This window comes from Balaenoptera acutorostrata, chromosome 13 (genome assembly GCF_949987535.1).
Source record: "Balaenoptera acutorostrata chromosome 13, mBalAcu1.1, whole genome shotgun sequence".
Classification (NCBI taxonomy): Eukaryota; Metazoa; Chordata; class Mammalia; order Artiodactyla; family Balaenopteridae; genus Balaenoptera; species Balaenoptera acutorostrata.
The window spans coordinates 17296197-17313639 of record NC_080076.1 but is presented as its reverse complement, the minus strand read 5'-3'; the positions used below and the strand labels follow the sequence as shown (position 1 = coordinate 17313639).

General features: G+C 42.3%; 1 protein-coding gene across 4 annotated transcripts in view; it reads left to right on the top strand.

Moving 5' to 3' along the window:
- Positions 1 to 17443, top strand: part of NEDD4L (NEDD4 like E3 ubiquitin protein ligase) — a 348067-nt gene that overhangs the window by 90393 nt on the left and 240231 nt on the right. Inside the window, exon 1 of one of the 4 annotated variants that reach the window (XM_007191978.2) lies at positions 4723 to 4744. The exons of the other annotated variants lie outside the window; for them this stretch is intronic. The gene's annotated coding sequence lies outside the window, so the exon portion shown is untranslated. Of the gene's footprint in view, positions 1 to 4722; positions 4745 to 17443 lie in introns of those variants that run through there. 4 annotated transcript variants of the gene reach the window in all.

Below are 17443 nucleotides of genomic sequence, written 5' to 3'. Positions count from 1 at the left end.
ATCGGATAGAAATTGATCAATAAAATGAATGCAGTATTCAATAGAAAACTCTTAGGAAGGAAGAAATGGACATGAGACGTGGGCCTTAAAAAAGACCCTAAGTCCAAGAAAAAAGTTCCCTAAAATGAAAACACTGTACACAGGTGGCCTTCACCTTGCCCGATTCTGTGGTAGCTGAACTCAGTTCTGTGCAGAGCGAGGCCTGCCTGTGAACTCTGTTTCAGAGAGCAAGGACTGTGGGGTGCAGAGGAAGATAGGGGATTGTGTGCTGTACCCACAAGGGGCCTAAGTAGGTGATGATCACAGCTCTAACTTTGAATACCCGCTGAGTCCCAGCCCCCATCTGGAACGAGGAAGCTGCAAACAGTTTGCCAAATGTTCAGAAGGTGCTGCCAGTGTAACACCCAAATATTATTCATGATACCCAGCTATCCATCACATATTGATGAGGACCTCCTGTGTTTCAGATGCTGTTCAGATATAGGGAGATGTGTGTGTGTACATTTGTAGGTAGAAAAAAAAATGAAAGCAGTTTTGAAGGGATTACTTCCTTTTGGAATTTCTCCCCTCCTATATTATGTGAAATCCATATTAGGACCATTTGAAAGTAATCAAACTTCATAAAATATTACTGTGAAAGGAATAAATATTTTAAAATGTATTTCACATGGTCTTTCAGATAACTCGCTCCCTAACACCATCTAGCCTCCTGCAGCTGTCTGAAAAAAATTTCCTGAACCTTCTTGTTTTCTTTTTCCTCCGAAATCATTCTTTTGGAAGTAACACATTTGTAATTTTAGTTCTGGTATTACTTCACTATACCTCTCTTTCGAAGCAGCACACACCCACGTAGTAGTTGAGATTATTTTGTAGTTTGAAAAAGGACTAGAAAACTTGATTTTGATAGTTTTAAGTTTAAAAAAAGTCAAAGTTAGCACTGATTTGAAAATTATCTTACGTAATTTTAGGAAGAAACTGGAAAAAAATAATTTAGCACAATTCTGATAAATTAGGAAATAGAATTTTTGAGTCACTATCTTATTAATGAGTTGCTGATATGAGTTATGTCTTTGTAATAAAGGGGCATTGCTGGGTAATGAGGCTCAGCTGAAATGTGAAATCTGATAACACACATTTGCACATTTTAAGGAAGTACAGCTATTAGAAGCAGTGGTTCTGCCCGACGTGAGATCATTACAGCCAGTATGCTTGTCTCCTTTTAAACGTGAAGCCAGTGACCCTGAAGGTTTTGCCTCAGGTGTCCAGATACCTGGTAGATAAACTACAGGTGAGCATCATGCACGGTGTACTGCTGGCTTTCAGCCGCGGACGATGGTAGAAAGGGAGTGAGGAGGGAGGAGGGATGGGTTCGAAGTAAGGGTTGCTATCTGGGCCTCTGGTCCTGGTGGTTGCACAAGTTCCATTATCCTTGTCGCCCCCCCCTCGCCCCCCCGCAGGATCCGCTGTCCTGTGGTTGACGCCTGCAGCTCTCCTAGGCTTGTGGCACCGAGTGCCGTGGCTTCTTGAAGTTCTGATGGGACAGCTCAGTTGTGTTGGCAGCTTCTCCCTGGGTGAGATTTATCTTGACTCTCCCCTTGCAGCAGATGACTGTGCTCCTCCGTGGTGTTTGAGTTTAGCTTTTCCTGCAGCGTTCAAGCTAACTTCAGCCACTCCTTGAATCAGTGACCTCCTGCCCTCTTACCTAGTCCTTCCCTTGTGTTAACTCTTGGAATGATTCTAAGACCGGCCCATTGTAGAAGAAGTGTTGCCATTCTTCATAAAGGGATTTTAAACATCACATATAGAGCCAGTTAGCCACCATAAATCCTTTGTGGAATAAGAACAACAACCAACAAACCAAAAAAAATACTGTTTACAAATGCTCTTAGTTCATTTCTAATGGTTATTTCATTCGTGATGTTTTGGAACTGGCTGAGAGTCAGGAAGCATCCTGATTTATGAATAGTCTTGTGTTTCACTGTGTGGTGGATGGGGGTTGTGATTCTTACTCCTTTGTTTTGTCTTAGAGAAGTTACACGTATCCATTCTGCTGGCAGGGTGTGATCTCGCATAAATTTCAGATGAGTTCTTCACCCCCGCCCCCCATATGCCTGTCTTCTAAAATCGCGGCATCTCAGAGTTGGGAAGGGGCGCCAGGGACCATCTGCTTCATTTTCTTCCTCCTTGGTGATACTTCTGGCAGGTGCCGATCTTTTCTCTTGCTCTGGGGCTAACCGGCCATCTCTCTGCCTCGGGAGGCCACCTGCTCCGTGTTTGACCAGGGTTAACAGCTGGAAGTTCCTTCCCTCAGTGAGGCGCATCTGCCTTCCTGCAGCTTTCACTCCTGGGGTTGGGGTTTGTCCTCTGCGGCCTCGTAAGAGAAGATGACTTGGTTTCTGCCAACCCACCCACTTCCTGCAGAAAGAATCTGCTCTTAGAAATGTGTTTAACCCGTTTTTCTTTTTTTTAAGTCTTCCAGTGATGTTTGTTTGTTTATTAACTATCCTGGCTACTTAAGAACAATTTTTTTGAGTTGTTAATATATGTAAATGGTTTTAAATTAAAAGCGTAAAGAAGGCCATACAGTGATATATGTGTGTGTGTGTCTATTTCTGTCTCTTACCTGTCCCTAACCAACTAATTTCTGTCCTCAGCATCAGCCAGTGGTACCAGTTTCTGATGTCCTTGCAAAGTTTACTTTATGACACGCAAACACATAATTCGTGTGTATCCACGTACACACGCGTCCTTCCATCTCCTTTTTATGTAAAGGATGGCGTCACCCCACATCTCCACCTAGCCGTTTCATGTGACAGTACATCTTGGATTTTCAAATCTGTCCGTAGAGAACATCCTCATTCTTATGGTTGCTTAGTGTTCTATTATGTAGATTTTGTCCTATTTACTTAAAAAAACAAAGCAAAATGACCACCTCCCTCCCAAGTCATGCCTCTTGGGTTTGCACATAACGCTGGTCCAGGGCACAGTGTGATGACGTTCCCTGCTCTGGACTGGGAGTAATTATACTGTCACAGAGTTGAGTCATATTGCGCCAAAGATGAACTAAAACCCCAAGGATCCCCCCCCACCCCCCCGCTTTTGATGCTCTCCCATTCTGTTTCTTCCATCCCTCGGCATTGACTCAGGCAGCTAAGCACACACAGCGCTCACCACTATAAAACTCCATCCTGTGAGATTTGGCCCGTCACCCATTCTGATGAAATCTTGTTGGATTCTGATCCAGTTATCTGACATTTTATCTGGTTGTGTGTATCACCTACAAATTGGTTTAGCCTGCCATCAATAACCCCCTCCAGATTTTCCTGGCTCACAGTGTGGCCCAGGATGGAGCTAATCATAGAGCCCCGTGACAGAACCCCCGGAGGACCCCTGGCGTTTTCTAATGATTGGGCTTCGGATAAGAGTGAGCAGCTGGGTACAACTAAGCCCCAGCTCACATTAGCGTCACTTCACCTTCACATCATCATCTTGTCTAGAAGAATACAGTGTGTTTTGGTTGTAAGCTGGCCAGGGTCCACGTCCACTAGTATGCAACATGCCCTTGAACTTTTCACCTTCTCAGAAAAGGGAATAAGTGTGCACGTCTTTTATTCTTAGCAAACCTTTGCTGGAGATTTTTCTTTTCTAAATGTTCATAAAACATTTAGTGATTCACTCTAGAACATTGCTTTGGATGAATATCATTTATTCATTCCCCCTGAAACATGGGGTGCCCATCTGTTTGCTAGAGTCTAGGAGAACAGTCCTGAGCAAGAGGAGTGGTTGCCTTGTGTCTCTCTGGCGTTGGGCGGCTGCCCGTGGACCATTCTTCTTGTCAGTTCCCGAGATCTGTCTAGGCTCTGCCCTCCGAGAGCTTCGTCTTTGGCCATGATAGCTAATTTAAAAAGCCAGTGACCAAAAAGGGTGAGAGGAGAAATACAGGGTCCTATGGGAGCTTATTGCAGGAGAACTTAACGAATCTAGGAGCCCTGGAAAGACATTTTCAGAAAACATGATACTTAAACTGACACCTAAAGACAAGTAAGGAAGAGATCTGAGAAAAAACAGCCAATTGGTGGTGCTGGTGGAGGGATAAACTGCCATAAGCCCCGTCCGTATAATTTATAATGTGATTCGTCACTTCTTTCAACGCTGGGACCTTTGCCCATCTCTGATATTTGTCTGTAATTTCTCTGAGATGACTGGCAGTTTCTCTCAGCCATGGGGAATTCACCTGGGGAATGTCTTCTTGGGGACCCTTGGGAGTCCCTGCCTCCTGAAACTCAGACCTCTTCCAGTTCCTTCCGGCCAAACTACACACTCTCCCCAGAAACCTAGATTTCACTTTATTGCGAGAGGTCAGAGTTATGACTGCCATGAAAAATACAGAATTTTAGGGACTTCCCTTGCGGTCCAGTGGTTAGGACTCCGCACTCTCACTGCCGAGGGCCCGGGTTCGATCCCTGGTTGGGGAACTAAAATCCTGCAAGTGGCACGGCCAAAAAAAATAAAATAAAATAAAAATATATGTAATTTTAGATTTGGAGCTATGATTTTTGGCTTTCAACAAAGTGCAACTGTTTATTATCATTTTTAGAGCTAGAAACACAAGATAATTCTTGTCTCAGGCATCTCAAAGGAATTTTAAAATGTTTCCTGTCTTATGATTAGGTTTGGAACAAAAAGGCCATTGATAAATGGATTCTTTGAAGACCTTTTACGTGGAGTTTTACCAACTCTTCCGGTAAGAAGAGAATTTTGAATCAGTGGAGGAGAGTGGCGATGTCCTGGAAGCTGGGACTCTTGCCAGTGCAGTCGTCTCGTGGACATCGTTCACTGGTACCCTCCCTGCCCCTCCCCATCATCACTGAATTGCTATGGATTCTAGGCATTCGAGGATTTAACATTTCTAATTGAGAGCCAGTCTAAAAACCTGTCCATACGTGGAAGAATTTGCATTCTTGCCGAGGTGTATGTTTGAGTCATGTTAGGTGTGAGGCCTGTGGAAATGCAGATGTCACTTAGCCTGTGACTGACCTTGGCCTCCACCCATTGCTAACTCCTCAGCCTGCTGCTGACCCCTAAGCCCACCTGCTCCTCCATCGCTTCTTCAGGGATGTATTTCCAGGTGAAAGGATATAGAATAGTGATAACCGCAAAGGACTCGTGGTGACCACTGGGAATGCCATGGTTCCGTTCTCTTTGAGAGTCAGAAACAGAGACATCCAGTGCTGTCACCAAAAGAAAGAAATGTAATGCCAGCACTTTTCGGGCGAAACAGTCCAAACAGTATTTGGTTGGAGGGGTGGAAAGGAGAGTATGAGACAGACCTGCGTGGTTCGGGGCAAGCCATGCAGAACTGGCATTAGAAGAGACAGAAATTGTATGGGTGCTCGAGTGTGATTCTAGTGGAATTTGTCTCCTGTGACAGCCGTGCTTTTCTGGAGCAGGTGGACGTGGTCGCAGCCAGTCTGCCCAGATAGAACTGTTCCGAGGCTTTCCTCCCATGTGCTTGCGGTCTCCTTCCCCTGCGGGTCATCCTCTGGGCCTGGTCTGGCTTCCCTCTGGGTAGTTTTCTAGGTCATCGGCCACCCCCACTCCTTCAGCTGTTTTCAGTTCCACCAGCCCTTTGCCTCTATTGTCCAGGAGGGCCATAATTCTCTTAAAGGGACCAAGAATCCCTGTTGGAATTTTACCTCTTTTCTTTCCTCCTGAATGCTTTTTCTGTGAATATTTTGCAAGACTTAGCAACCTTGTTATGATACTGGCCTCATCAGCGAAAACTCCCAGATCTTAATCACACTCACTATGAAGTCACTATCTCTGCAATTCTTCTATGTATAGAACGATTTTTTAAATGTCTAGATGCAGGAAGACCATGCTATACTACATAGTATTTGCTTTATTAGTCTTCACATCTCTTTAATTTATAGGTACCTAATTTGCATGCTTGTCTTTAATCTTTGAGAAGAAATCTTGATCCTAGAACATGTGATTACCATAATGCCTGTCTCATTTCCAGATAGCTGTGTTCCATAGTTTAACTCTTCTGCAGTGTTCTGAGTTATAATTGGGGTCCTTTCCTCCCTCCTGCCCTTCTTTCCAATCTTCCCTCTCACGAGACATAATTCAAATCCTGCTACCTTCTTTCATTGAGTTGGTGCCCTTGGAGCAGCACCGTCCAGTAGAACTTTCTGTGATTATGGAAATGTTCTCTGTGTTGTCCAGTATAGTAGCCATTAGGCATATGAGGCTGTTGAACACTTAAAAGTGTGACTAGTGTTACCAAGGAACTGAATTTTAATTGATTTTAATTAAATTTAAATAGCTTCTTGTAGGTAGTGGCTACCGTATTGGACCGTGCAACCATGGGGTTTAGTTGAGAAGATAAGACTTACTTAACAAGAAAAAAAAAGACGACAGTGATTTATGACTTAAGTACCAGAATAAATGGTCAGTCTGAAGGCAGGCTCAGAGGCAGAGCCTCCCACACTGGGGGTCCACTTCTGACCTCTGGACTGAGTTCTGGTCTGACCTCTGACAGCCTCTTGGAGATCTCTACCTGCACACTGAGAAGATAACACCAGATCAAGAAACCCAAGTCCTTTTATTTCCCTGAGCCTCAGACCCGCTCTTCTTCCTTTGTTTTCTATCATCTGACAGCATCTTCCCCCAGTAGCACCGAAACTGGAAACTTGACTTGATGCCGTCTCCTTGTCTTGCAAAGCCAATCTGTCACCAATCCGTGCTGCTCCCCCAGCAATAGCTTTGGAACCAGTCCCATATCCTTCATTCAGGGCCACTGTGCTGCTCACCTGTCAGACAGTGTAGCAGCCCATGTCTTTGTTTTCCCTGTCCTCCTCTCTGGACCCACCTCCCTTCATTCTGTCCTCTGCTTGTCACCTGGCGAGCCTGTCCCTCACCTGCTAACCGTGTTTGCCTTGCACAGCACAGAGGATGAAACCAGGCCTGGACAACTCTTCCCTTCCCCCATCGCCCTGCTCACTAACCTTCTTTCCATCTGGAGGTGCCCTTGTGCTTCTCTCTTTGTCTGAAAGGATGCTTTTCCCTTCTCCTCATTCTTACTCATCTGGGGCTTTACTCAACCTTCTAGTCTACTTCCCTCTCCCCACCCGTCACATTGAACACTAATTTCTTCCTCCTCTGAGTTCCCGCAGAATACCATCCATTGCTTTTATTAAACTTACCATGTCATCTTGTAATTACATGTGTATGTTGTTCTCCTGATACATAGACAGTGAATTTCTGTGGGTGTGAACTGTCTTATTGATTCCTTATTCCTTGTACTTTTTTCACGACAGAGTAATAAGCACTTTTGGTTGAATAACCACATGGACCTGAGCAGACCATAGGGCGTGAATAGGTGCTGTCTGGGCAGGTGCAGAGGGGAGGGCAGTTAGGTCCCCATGAAGAGCACAGGTAGGCTGGGGATAGAGCAGGTTGTGGTGACCCTTCAGGGAGGAGTTTTAATAGGGTCCATTTGTCCATGGGGAGGTCCCACTGGAGCAAGGGAGAACAGACATTTTAGAAAGATTGGGCTAGTGAGGCAGCAGGTGAATTAGGACAAGAGAAGCTGCCACACATCAACGGCAAGGACACAGAGCAGGGCACATAACAGGTACCCAGTAACTATTAGAAGAAGGAACAGTTGAGGCTATGTTAGTTGGTTGACGGACCATCCCGCTGTTAGTGATTGAGGCTGCCGAATGAAGAAAACGGGATGAATGTAAATGAGTGTTGGTTTTTGAAGGCAAATGTAAGTTTCACAGCTACACTCATGTTATCACCATTCTTTCTGGAATTTTTTTTTTTAATGTCATACCTATGATCATATATCTGAAATTTTCTGGAGTTGTCCCAGTTTCAGATTTTGACTGTACTAACAGGGCATGGGGTTCCATACTACTTAAAATAATATAGCCGATGCGCTTATGTTGAGCAAGTCAACCAAATTCTATTAATCCTGCCTTAAAAATGCCACTGTTGGGGCTTCCCTGGTGGCGCAGTGGTTGAGAGTCTGCCTGCCAATGCAGGGGACACGGGTTCGAGCCCTGGTCTGGGAAGAACCCACATGCCGCGGAGCAGCTGGGCCCGTGAGCCACAACTACTGAGCCTGCGCGTCTGGAGCTTGTACTCCGCAACAAGAGAGGCCGCGACAGTGAGAGGCCCGCGCACCGCGATGAAGGGTGGCCCCCGCTTGCCACAACTAGAGAAAGCCCTAGCACAGAAATGAAGACCCAACATAGTAATCAATCAATCAATCAATCAATAAATCTTTAAAAAAAAATGCCACTGCTTTTTACGTGATAGAAAATACAGGCAATAGTCTTTCTTCTCACCAGTGTTTTTTTTCCTTGTATTGAAACATTGTCCTAATGCACAGGAAAATCTGAATTTAGCAAAGAGAGAAATCAGACTCCCATTATTGCATGGGATTCTCCACGTGCATTAGTTCTTTATTGCTGTGTAACAGATTATCCCTAAACTCAGCAGCTTAAAACAACAAGCGTGTGTTATCTCACAGTTTCTGTGCGTCAAGAGGTCAAAAATGGCTTAGCTGGGTGGCTCTGACTCATGCCTTGATGGCACATAGCATGCAAAGATCTGTCATGAGGTTGAAGTCATGATGTCAACCAGGAATGCTGTCATCAGAAGGCTTAATTGGGGCTGGAGGACCCACTTCCAAGACGGTTCACTCACATGGCTGTTGGCAAGAGGCCTCAGTTCCTCGCTACACGGACCTTTCTTCTCATCGGGCTGCCTGAGCGTCCTCACAACATGGCAGCATCTGGTTCCCCCCCGAGTGAGTGATCTGAGAGGGGGAGTGAGACACAATGCTTTGCTTTTTATGACCCAGTCTTCAAAGTTACACACTGTCACCTCCTCCACAGTCTGTTAGAAGTCACCAAATCCACCCCCAGCAAGGGAGAGAAATTAAGCCCTGCCTCTTGAAGAACGGGATTTCAAGAATTCATGGACCTATTTTAAAGCCACACAACATAATTTCTGAAAGTCAGTCACCTTGTGCATTAAAATTGACTCTGCTCTGGAGGGCCATCCTTTCACTTCTTCCCATTTGTTAACTTTTCCATTTGACATTAAGAATGGCTGTAATCTAGTAGAGGTTAAGAAATTTAGGTTGCACAGAATCCTATGTTTCTGTAGCTTTTTCCGGAACTGATATCCTTGGGACTTCCACTAGTTTCAAATGTTGTGTGTTGGGCTGACAGTGGTGAACAGCTACTGTGGATGGTCCTGTAGGTGCGGGCTGTTTGCTGTCATTGTATTATCTGAGCTTGAGCTGGATGTGTAGTCTTGGTATTGGGCTGCTCTCATTTTCCATCCTCTATCTTTATTCTCCCCACACGTATCTCACACCTCTGTTTCACCCCTGTATTATAGGCATATTTCAGGTATGTGTGTACTAACCTCTGCAGCTGACTGTAAGGCCCCGAGGGGCAGAGAAGAATGCATGTTGTTCAGTTTTGTGCTCCTCCTTTCTGCTAGCAAAAATTCCTTGAACATAAATCACTCAACACATTTTTTTGGTTGAATGTGTCATTAGGTCAAAGTGGAGAACACAGAGAGAGACAGAGAAAAGTTACCAGCAGTGTAAGGTTGGGAAACCCCTCAAGAGAGTGAAGAGGGGAAAAGGTTTAGGGGGCAGGAATTGGGGTAGAAGAGGCAGAAAGAAGATAAAGAGGACAGGATATAACAAGAGTTGGAGATGACAGGAATGTGGGGTGATTGGGGGAAGATGGGTCAGTGTAGGAAATTTTCAAAAATGTATGGAACAGGATCTTGTCTCCTAGTTAGGGCGAGAGCCAGGTGGGAATGGGGAGATTAACAATATCTCTGGGTAGCAGGCACTATGTGGACACTTCCCATATGTTGTTTTATTTTTTAAAGCAACTAAAATTAGTTGACTTATATAGAACTTAGATATTTCAGTGGTACAAAAAATATCAATTATCTCTTTTAATCTGGAAAGTGGTTACTGCTAGTGTCATGGGTAATAACTAGAACTATAAATATACTGTAGAATTTGGAAGGTAAAGACATAAATTAATTTAGGGGAGAATAATCAAGATGTAAGCCCCTGGCTTAGGACTTCCTTCTCCACAGGGACAGCTGGTGTGTGTGTGATACATGGGGTCACAGTGGATCCCTATGGAGTAAGAACACTAGTTCCCAACCCAGATATCAACTTTCTTTTTGGAGGGTGGGGGGAATCTGCCGTGCTTAAGAATAGGGAATAAAATATCAATATAAAAGTTATCTTCTCAAGGCAGATTCATAGGAGACAGGGTAAATTCTAGTGTCTTGTGTTGAGTTGCACTTGAGATTTATTTTACCAAAGGAACGATTTTGATAGATTATATATTTAATAGGTTTTGTGGGTGGGCATGGAAATCTGGTAACCACTTACACACAGTTTGTATGAGCAGGCTACCGAGTTGCAAACAGCTGACTTACAAAATGAGCCTTCGGAATACCACCCGGCTTATGGACTTCCTCTGTGCCACTCATTTATGGTTTGAGCACCTTATCTTGTTTAATGTCTTGATGAAAAATTAGAAAATTAAGTGGGAAGGAAAAACACCTGTCAACTGCAGAGAATCCTCCTTGTTACACAATAACAATGCAGGGCAGTTGATGAATAGAATGGGAGGAGCCCCTGAAAGTCATGGGAAAGACTGTGGTTATCTGGCCTCACCTCTTCTCTGCCTTGCTTTCTCTGCCTTATGCAGTCCATTGCCAAATAATATTTTTATTGTCATAAGCCACCTTAGTTAAATATTTAATTCTACAGAGTCATAACCAGGGACCAAAATGTCATGCATAGATTTTATGAAAGTAATAAAATGCTTCAGAGAGTACAGTTGCTCGGCGTGGGGCCCGTTGCATCTGATAAATTAGTCACATACCTGGTCATGTGTTTCCTTACAGAGTGATGATGGCTGCTTATCTGTGTGCAGCCTTGTTATTTGGAGGAAACAAAGATAAGAAGTTTTTGCTGTATGTCTGAAACCCATGTGTAAAAAACTATTTTTATAGAGTAGCCTTCTCTTTCCTGCTCTCCTGCCCCTAAACTTTGGAGCAAAGTGAAATTTCCTGCAACAGCTGCTTGTAAATAGTGTAAGCACTCAATAAAGGCCCTCTCTACCTTTTATCTCCCAGCTGTTGCCTCCGTATTACATAAGAGAACCCTTTTCACATCCTCCAAATAGGTAGCTCTATATCTTTGTGAGTTGGCGAAAATACAACATGTAGCTGTGTTTTCTTATGACAAAAGGTTTATTCATTTTAGAAATACGGAAGCCTGTTTGCCTAAGCCTGTGATTTTAAATTTTTCCTTTTTTTCTTATGTATTTCCTGAAGTTTCTATAAAAATGTAGTTTCCAAACAAAAATATTTAATGTTTCAAAAGGAAAATAATGCAAATATGCAGAAAGGTGTTATCCATTATCCAGAGGTAATCACTATTATCATCATCCTTTCTAGGGCTTTTCCTGTACATATATGTAATTGATATTTATTTTAAAATGAGACTGTATTGTATGCGAGGGCAGGCTAACTGCTAAAGCGACCTTCGGTTTTCAGTGGGAATAAACTGTACTAGTCTATTTCCGCTTCACTGTCTGGGAAGGGGCAGTAGGTGGTGGTGGACGGGGCAGGGTGAGGCAGGGGATGCTCTATTCCACTCCTCTCCTTTCATGGAGTTCCCCCTTCTTGGCCTTCAGGATTTTCTCCACTGAGCAGGGGAACAGGGAAGAGAATGGAGGTGGGTGAGTGGGAGGACCTTGTCCTGACAATGTGTCCATCATTTTTGTCCACATCTCATTGGCCAGAAGTTGGTCACATGACTGCAATTTATGCTTGGAAACGTAGTCTAGTTGCAGGTTCGAGTCGAAAAGGGAAACAGTCTGTTGAACCACGTGCTGCTCTCTAACTCAGTTGTGTAAACCGTTTTGAAACTTTCAAAAAAACCCAAATCGTTTATTTCGAACATGTTTTTGTGTGCAAAATCTGGTCCCCTCTCCATCTCTACCCAACTGAAGGGGTCTTTTAAAAACTGAAGTCAAATTTTATCACCCTCCTGCTTGAAACTTTCCAAAGATGGTTGCATTAATGCCCACCCTCTAATGAGGCTGGCGCCTCGGCTCTCTGACCCCACCGGCCATGCTGCCCTCCCTCCCTCTGGCCTCTCCCCTTGGACTTGCCCTTTGCAGGCCGTGGGACTTGCCAGCATCCCTGAGTGAAACTCCCCCCACCCCATCACCCGCCAGCTTCAGTGTCACCTCTCCAACCGCCAGTCATAGATAGCCTCCCCTCTCGCTCTACTTAGTTACTTCTATTTAACTGTCATGTTGTTGTCAAAGCACTCAACCACCATCAGAAACCATCTGGCTTGTTTGTTGGTATATGCTTGTAATCCGTCTTTCTGTTTTCTAGATTGTGGGTTCCTTGAGGCGGGAGGAACTCCATCTTGCTCCCATCTGTGCCCCCAGATGATGAGTCCTGCACGCGGTGGCTACTTAGTACATACTTGTGGGATGAATGAAGGTCTTGACGGATTCTCACGTATTTTTTTTTTTCCCCAAGGACCTCTGCTTCATTTTTTTTTTTAATTTTTGAATTTTATTTTATTTATTTTTTTATACAACAGGTTCTTATCAGTCATCAATTTTATACACATCAGTGTATACATGTCAATCCCAATTGCCCAATTCAGCACACCACCACCCCACCCCCACTGCGGTTTTCCCCCCTTGGTGTCCATATGTTTGTTCTTTACATCTGTGTCTCAACTTCTGCCCTGCAAACAGGCTCATCTGTACCATTTTTCTAGGTTCCACATACATGCATTAATATACGATATTTGTTTTTCTCTTTCTGACTTACTTCACTCTGTATCACAGTCTCTAGATCCATCCACGTCTCAACAAATGACCCAATTTTGTTCCTTTTTATGGCTGAGTGATATTCCATTGTATATATGTACCACAGCTTCTTTATCCATTCGTCTGTCGCTGGGCATTTAGGTTGCTTCCATGACCTGGCTATTGTAAATAGTGCTGCAGTGAACATTGGGGTGCATGTGTCTTTTTGAATTATGGTTTTCTCTGGGTATATGCCCAGTAGTGGGATTGCTGGATCATAATTCTATTTTTAGTTTTTTAAAGAGCCTCCATACTGTTCTCCATAGTGGCTGTATCAATTTACATTCCCACCAACAGTACAAGAGGGTTCCCTTTTCTCCACACCCTCTCCAGCATTTGTTGTTTGTAGATTTTCTGATGATGCCCATTCTAACTGGTGTGAGGTGATACCTCATTGTAGTTTTGATTTGCATTTCTCTAATTATTAGTGATGTTGAGCAGCTTTTCATGTGCTTCTTGGCCATGTGTATGTCTTCTTTGGAGAAATGTCTATTTAGGTCTTCTGCCCATTTTTGGATTGGGTTGTTTGTTTCTTTAATATTTAGCTGCATGAGCTGTTTATATATTTTGGAGATTAATCCTTTGTCCGTTGACTCCTTTGCAAATATTTTCTCCCATTCTGAGGGTTGTCTTTTTGTCTTGTTTATGGTTTCTCACGTATTTTTTTTTTTCCACACACACACACTGTATTTTATTTTTACAAGAGATAAATAGACTGACACCAAGCATTGTACATGGATGACCACAACAAAAGCAACAATGATTGCAATTACTAAACATGAAACACACTCATACTATGTCATAATATTGACATTCAGTCCAGTAATCCTCCACTGACACAGCTCCTTTACTTTGCAGTGAAAATTGATGTGTATATTCTTTGCCTCTGAGTCCTTGTGGGATTTTTTTTTTTTTAATTCAGACAGAAAGTCACAAAAATTATACTCATCCTCATCAGTTCACTCAGTCCCATGTAATTAATTTTTTTTTTCATCTTGATCTTTTGTTAGCACTTTTATGAGTTCATCAGTTTTTCATTAGAGTTCTGAAAATGCTTATTCATTCAGTTCAGCAGTACAGTCAGTTACCAGAAACCTGTACTTGTCAGAGTCTTTTCCATGAATTTCTTGAAGATGAAACCCTTTTATAGGAACATATTTGCAAAATCATCAGAGTACACCCAGAACTGTCTGTAAATGACAAAAGACTTAAAAATGACCATGGTTAAAGAGTTGATGAAAGTTCATAATAATGCAGTTGACAAGAAAATTAGTTATTTCTGAGATATACATTTTAAAGTAATAACTAGGATTATTACTTATAACATTATACCAGAACATATAAGATTTTTAGAAGTTTCCTGTAATGTCTGAAACATTTATATTAACATATTTCCATACATATTTCCATACAAATACAAATATAAGATTTTTAGAAATTTCATGTAATGTCTGAAACATTTATATTAACATATTTCCATACAAATAACCCAATGAAAGTTTAGTATTAGTTGTTTTGTTTGTTTTTTTAATTATTATTTATTTATTTATTTTTGGCTGTGTTGGGTCTTCGTTTCTGTGCGAGGGCTCTCTCCAGTTGCAGCAAGCGGGGGCCACTCTTCATTGCGGTGCGCGGGCCTCTCACTATCGCGGCCTCTCTTGTTGCGGAGCACAGGCTCCAGACGCGCAGGCTCAGTAGTTGTGGCTCACGGGCCTAGTTGCTCCACGGCATGTGGGATCTTCCCAGACCAGGGCTCGAACCCGTGTCCCCTGCATTGGCAGGCGGATTCCCAACCACTGCGCCACCAGGGAAGCCCTGTTTGTTTTTTTATACTGCAGGTTCTTATTAGGCATCAGTTTTATACACATCAGTGTATACATGTCAATCCCAATCGCCCAATTCAGCACACCACCATCCCCACCTCACCGCAGTTTTCCCCCCTTGGTGTCCATATGTCCATTCTCTACATCTGTGTCTCAACTTCTGCCCTGCAAACTGGCTCATCTGTACCATTTTTCTAGGTTCCACATACATGCATTAATATACGATATTTGTTTTTCTCTTTCTGACTTACTTCACTCTGTATGACAGTCTCTAGATCCATCCACGTCCCCACAAATGACTCAATTTCGTTCCTTTTTATGGCTGAGTAATATTCCATTGTATATATGTACCACAACTTCTTTATCCATTCCTCTGTTGATGGGCATTTAGGTTGCTTCCATGACCTGGCTATTGTAAATAGTGCTGCAATGAACATTCGGGTGCATGTGTCTTTTTGAATTAGAGTTTTCTCTGGGTATATGCCCAGTAGTGGGATTGCTGGGTCATATGGTAATTCTATTTTTAGTTTTTTAAGGAACCTCCATATTGTTCTCCGTAGTGGCTGTATCAATTTACATTCCCACCAACAGTGCAAGAGGGTTCCCTTTTCTCCACACCCTCTCCAGCATTTGTTGTTTGTAGATTTTCTGATGATGCCCATTCTAACAGGAGTGAGGTGATAACCTCATTGTAGTTTTGATTTGCATTTCTCTAATAATTAGTGATGTTGAGCATCTTTTCATGTGCTTCGTGGCCGTCTGTATGTCTTCTTTGGAGAAATGTCTATTTAGGTCTTCTGCCCATTTTTGGATTGGGGTGTTTGTTTCTTTGATATTGAGCTGAATGAGCTGTTTATATATTTTGGAGATTAATCCTTTGTCCGTTGATTCATTTGCAAATATTTTCTCCCATTCTGAGGGTTGTCTTTTCATCTTGTTTATGGTTTCCTTTGCTGTGCAAAAGCTTTGAAGTTTCATTAGGTCCCACTTGTTTATTTTTGTTTTTATTTCCATTACTCTAGGAGGTGGATCGAAAAAGATCTTGCTGTGATTTATGTCATAGAGTGTTCTGCCTATGTTTTCCTCTAAGAGTTTTATAGTGTCCAGTCTTATATTTAGGTCTCTAATCCATTTTGAGTTTATTTTTGTGTATGGTGTTAGGGAGTATTCTAATTTCATTCTTTTACATGTAGCTGTCCAGTTTTCCCAGCACCACTTATTGAAGAGACTGTCTTTTCTCCATTGTATATCTTTGCCTCCTTTGTCATAGATTAGTTGACCATAGGTGCGTGGGTTAATCTCTGGGCTTTCTATCTTGTTCCATTGATCTATGTTTCTGTTTTTGTGCCAGTACCATATTGTCTTGATTACTGTAGCTTTGTAGTATAGTCTGAAGTCAGGGAGTCTGATTCCTCCAGCTCCATTTTTTTGCCTCAAGACTGCTCTGGCTATTCGGGGTCTTTTGTGTCTCCATACAAATTTTAAGATGATTTGTTCTAGCTTCGTAAAAAATGCCATTGGTAATTTGATAGGGATTGCATTGAATCTGTAGATTGCTTTGGGTAGTATACTCATTTTCATAATGTTGATTCTTCCAATCCAAGAACATGGTATATCTCTCCATCTGTTGGTATCATCTTTAATTTCTTTCATCAGTGTCTTATAGTTTTCTGCATACAGGTCTTTTGTCTGCCTAGGTAGGTTTATTCCTAGGTATTTTATTCTTTTTGTTGCAATGGTAAATGGGAGTGTTTCCATAATTTCTCTTTCAGATTTTTCATCATTAGTGTATAGGAATGCAAGAGATTTCTGTGCATTAATTTTGTAACCTGCAACTTTACCATATTCATTAATTAGCTCTAGCAGTTTTCTGGTGGCAGTTTTAGGATTCTCTATGTATAGTATCATGTCATCCGCAAACAGTGACAGTTTTACTTCTTCTTTTCCAATTTGTATTCCTTTTATTTCTTTTTCTTCTCTGATTGCTGTGGCTAGGACTTCCAAAACTATGTTGAATAATAGTGGTGAGAGTGGACATCCTTGTCTCGTTCCTGATCTTAGAGGAAATGCTTTCAGTTTTTCACCACTGAGAATGATGTTTGCTGTGGGTTTGTCATATATGGCCTTTATTATGTTGAGGTAGGTTCCCTCTATGCCCACTTTCTGGAGAGTTTTTATCATAAATGAGTGTTGAATTTTGTCAAAAGCTTTTTCTGCATCTATTGAGATGATCATATGGTTTTTCTTCTTCAATTTGTTAATATGGTGTATCACATTGATTGATTTGCGTATATTGAAGAATCCTTGCATCCCTGGGATAAATCCCACTTGATCGTGGTGTATGATCCTTTTAATGTGTTGTTGGATTCTGTTTGCTAGTATTTTGTTGAGGATTTTTGCATCTATATTCATCAGTGATATTGGTCTGTAATTTTCTTTTTTTGTAGTGTCTTTGTCTGGTTTTGGTATCAGGGTGATGGTGGCCTCATAGAATGAGTTTGGGAGTGTTCCTTCCTCTGCAATTTTTTGGAAGAGTTTGAGAAGGATAGGTGTTAGCTCTTCTCTAAATGTTTGATAGAATTCACCTGTGAAGCCATCTGGTCCTGGACTTTTGTTTGTTGGAAGATTTTTAATCACAGTTTCAATTTCATTACT